Source organism: Stenella coeruleoalba (genome assembly GCF_951394435.1).
Source record: "Stenella coeruleoalba genome assembly, chromosome: 1".
NCBI lineage: Eukaryota > Metazoa > Chordata > Mammalia > Artiodactyla > Delphinidae > Stenella > Stenella coeruleoalba.
The window spans coordinates 68,497,664-68,502,292 of NC_137169.1; the positions used below are offsets into that span (position 1 = coordinate 68,497,664).

Below are 4,629 nucleotides of genomic sequence, written 5' to 3' on the forward strand. Positions count from 1 at the left end.
CCCACCCACCCGAGAGCTCCTCCCACACCAGGCATCACGTTTCCTCCCTTGGTTTCCGGCAGGCGAGGTCTCCGGCTTCTCGTGATGGCAGTGAAGCCGGAGCGGCAGCTGCAGGTGACCACCCAACAGACTGTCTCCCCACCCTGCTCCTTCGGGCTAAAGAAACTACAACTTTGAAATCCTATCTCTCGAGTTTTCTGTCTGGCTCTGGGGGACGCAGCAGCGTCTCAGTAGAAGGAGACGCTGGACTTGCCTCCAGGCAGGTTCAGGACTTTGTTGTGGGAGCGAGGCCTCGCGCTCAGCCTGGGCTCATGACTGCCGATGGCGGGCGCCGGCTGCTGGGCACGGGCTGCTCCTCGCGGGCCACCGGGCGCCCCAGCTCTTGTCTGGGGGAGGCGCTGGCTGCGGCTCTAAGGTCCGGTGTGTCCTCTCCCTCACACAGGAACACGTGGTCCTTGGGTTTGTTGGGTGTGCCATGGGTGAAGCAGCAGCGACTGGGGAGTCCAAAATGTCACTGGCCTTCCCACCAGGGGGGTTCAGACGCTGTCGAGTCTGCACAGGCGTGGATTCGTCAAATATACCACTTCCTTTCCCCCCAGGGGGCTTGGTCCTTTTGGGTATGTTCTGAGGTTCTTCAGTGGGTCCCAAAATATTAGATGCCATCCTGTTAAGGCCTGCGTGGAGGTGCGGCTGCTTCTGGGCGATCGCTCGGCTCTCCTCCCGGGGGCTCCATGGCCCTGGCGGCGGCCCGGCCTCCCTCGCTCTCCCGCGCCCGGAACGTGTCGCCCGCCACGCGGAGCCTCCAGCCCCTGTGGTTTTCATTTTACTTTTTATGTCCCTGATCGCAAATGATTTTGAGTGCCTTTTCATGTGCTTATCTTTTGAATATCTTGAATATGCTTGTGCTTATCTTTTGAATATCTTGAATATTGAATTTTTGAATATCACTTGAATATCTTCTTTTGGAAATTGCCTGTTGTAATAATATATCCATTAAAAAAATTAGACTATTCATAATTTTATTGTTTATTGTAGGAGTTTTTGTATAATCTGAATATGTGTTTTTGTCATATAAATGTCATGAATATTTCTCCTTGCATTTGGTTTATCTCTTCATTTTTAAGGGAAATCTTTTCATGAGCAGAAAATTTCCAATTAATCCATTTCACTTCTGCTAAAAGTTGAGTGGTTTTGTTTTTTTGTTTTTGTCCTTACCAAGAAATCTTTGCTTACTCTAAGGTTATTAGGATATTACAGTTTGGATCCTTTTAGAAGTTTTACTGTTCTGAATTTTCAATTTAGACCTATGACTTATCTCAAATTAATCTTTGTGTATGGTTTGAAATTGGGGTCTACTTTCATATAGATATTTAGTTGTTTAATCAACATTTGTCAAAAAAAAACCCTCTTCTTTCCCAATTTATTTATCAAATGGCTAGATATGTGAGTCTGTTTCTGGACTCTATTCCGTTCATGAATCTCTCTATCTTACACCAAAATCACACTTAGTTATGTAAATTTTGAAATCAGTTCATGTAATTTCTTCAACTATTTTTTTTCAAGATATTTTCTAGGTTCTTTGCGTTTCCATAAGAATTTTAGAATTTTCTCACCAATTTCTACTAGAATTCCTTTTAGGATTTTGTTCGGGATTGTGTTGAATCCATGGGGAAAATTAGAGAAGGAACATCTTAAAAATATTGAACCTTCCAATACATAAAATGGTAAATCTATCCCTTTGGGTCTTCATTAATTCCTTTGGGCAATGTATTCTATTTTTCAATATACAGGTTGTGCATATATTTCATTGGATTTAATAAAGTATTTTGGGGCTTCCCTGGTGGCGCGGTGGTTGAGAGTCCGCCTGCCGATGCAGGGGACGCGGGTTCGTGACCCGGTCCGGGAAGATCCCACATGCCGCGGAGCGGCTGGGCCCGTGAGCCATGGCCGCTGAGCCTGCGCGTCCGGAGCCTGTAAAGTACTTTGAAATGTTACTTTTTTTTTTTGCGGTACACGGGCCTCACACTGCTGTGGCCTCCCCCCCTGCGGAGCACAGGCTCCGGACGCACAGGTTCTGCGGCCATGGCTCATGGACCCAGCTGCCCCGCGGCACGCGGGATCTTCCCGGACCGGGGCACGAACCCGCGTCCCCTGCATCGGCAGGCGAACTCTCAACCACTGCACCACCAGGGAAGCCCTGAAATGTTACTTTTAATGGTATTGTTCATTGCTAGTAGATAAAAATACAAATCATTTTTATATATTTATTTTGAATCCTGTGATCCTGATCACTTCACTTATTAATTTTAGCCATTGTTTTGTAGACTACATAGAGTTTTATACATAATCATGGCATTTTCACATAAGGACAGTTTTACTTATTCCTAGATTTTAGGTTTTTTATTTATTTTTAAATATTTTTACTTTATTGCACTGGCTTGGACATTCAATACAGTGCTAAACAGAAGTGGTAAAAGTGAATATCTTGACCTTTTTTCCTCTCTCAGGAGAAAAGGGCTCAATATTTTATTAAGTGCAATGTCAGCATTAGACTTTTCTTAAATTCCCCTTCTTGGATTAAGGGGAAGTTTCTTTCTATTCTTAGTTTGATGTGTTGTTTTTTTAAAATCATGAATGGGTGTTGAATTTTGCCTTTTTTTTTTTTTTTTTTGTCCTCCTAAGAAAGTCATATGGCTTTCTCTTTTATTCTGTTAATGTATTGAGTTACATTGATTTTTGAATGAAACACTAGACTAAATTTCTGGGATAAATTACCTTTGCCATAACATATTATCCTTTTTATACATGGATTGATTGAATTCATTAATATTTTGTTATGAATTTTTGCATCTGTGTTTGTGAGAGATATTGGTCTGATTTTTTTCTTGTAATATTTCACCACAAAGTTATTCTGGTTTTATAAAATGTATTGGGAAGTCTTCTCTCTTCCACTAATTTCTGAAAGTTTGTGTGTAATAGGTATTATTTCTTCCTTAAATACTTGGTAGAATTCAACAGTGAAGCTATCTGAGGCCACGGTTCTTTGTGGGAAAAAAAAATGATATTAATTTCCTTTACAGTTATCGGTATTTTGTGCTGTCTATTTTTGTGTGTGTATGTGTCTGATGAAATTGTCCATTTACCTAAGTTGTCAAATTTATTGGCATAAAGTTGTTCAAAATATTCACTTATAGTCATTTTAATGGTTACAGTATCTCTAATGATTTTTTCCTTTTTATTCCTGCTGTCGTTGTGTTCTCCTTTCATGAAACTACGACAGGCCAACATTTTAGCTTGCAAGGAGGGAAAGCTCTCCCAGTCCTTGACAATAACCTGGACAAATTTTTCAGCAGTCCAAGATTTGACTGATTTAAAGTTAATAATGATTCATTTGTTATTTTACCAGCTTTTTTTTTCCAGCTATCTCAATCGTTAATACTTGTACAATATTTGTAAATTCCTTGATGCAAGGTAGTCCTCAGAGCTAATATTTAAAGAAGCAAATGTGTTCATTTCATTGATAACTAAAAATTAAATACACAATACACTGGGAGGTACTTCAGTATTTCCACGTTGACATTACCTACCCCATTACTTAAAAGTAGATTTTAATTTATTGAGCTATTCAAGAATTATTGAGAGCCCTATTAAGCCAACTCTTGTGGAAGGTGCTGGAAATATAATGAGGAGTAAGACACAGTTCTTGCCCTGAAGGAGCTTACATTTGAGTATTGAGAAAGACATGTTACCATGACTTGATGGCTTAGTCTAACAAGTGATACGATAAAAGTGGGCACAAGAGACAGAGAGAGAAGACTTAACTCAGTCTTATCTAGGACAGGCTTCTAGGAGGAAGTGTCATATAAATTCAATTCTGAGGAATGAGTAAGAGCTAGCTAAGCCATTCTCAGATTCCTGTCCCTCAGAGACTGCAAAAATACAATCTGTCTTCAGATTCTCTATTTGCAAATTCGCCTACTTGCTAAAATATGTTCATAACCACAAAATCAACATCATGGCATTTTTACAGTCATTCACCGCCATTTGCAGAGCAGTGAAAAATCTGAGTAGCCCAATGATTGCGCCTCTTCCCAGTTAAGATCAAACAAGGCGATCTCTGCCATCTTCTATAAGGTCTCCTACTCTAAACAAGTGTCCTTTTCATTGTCTATTTGGTGCTGCATTTTTCGCATTTTGGTGTTTTTTGATGGTGATTTCGTTGTTTACAATGGCCCCAAGCAAAGTGCTGAAGTGCGTCTAGTGTTCCTAAGTACAAGAAGGCTATGATGTGCCTTTTGGAGAAAATATATGTGTTAGACAAACTTCTCTCAGGCATGAATTATAGAGCTGTTGGCCACGAGTTCAATATTAATGAATCAACAGTATATATTAAACAAGTTGTTTTTAATGAGTAATACACATAAAACAAATTTATGTATCGATTGGTTGATAAAAAGTTTGTGGCCAGAGGCTTGCAGGAGCCTAAGCCTGTGGAGCAATGGTTCAGTATTTACTACTTCTGTGTTTGCAGTGACTTTATAAAATATAACTGCTGTAAATAATGAGACTCAACTCTAAATGTTTTCTGTTTTAAGCACTAAGTTTTGAGATAACTGGCTATGCAGCAAT

General features: G+C 40.2%; 1 pseudogene across 1 annotated transcript; it reads right to left on the reverse strand.

Moving 5' to 3' along the window:
- Positions 1-227: 227 nt before the first annotated feature.
- Positions 228-4,124, reverse strand: LOC307188574 (jupiter microtubule associated homolog 2-like; annotated as a pseudogene). Its single transcript has 2 exons — positions 4,039-4,124; positions 228-809 (listed from the first exon to the last, which is right to left on the reverse strand). The product of its transcript is annotated as a jupiter microtubule associated homolog 2-like (transcript).
- Positions 4,125-4,629: the final 505 nt, after the last annotated feature.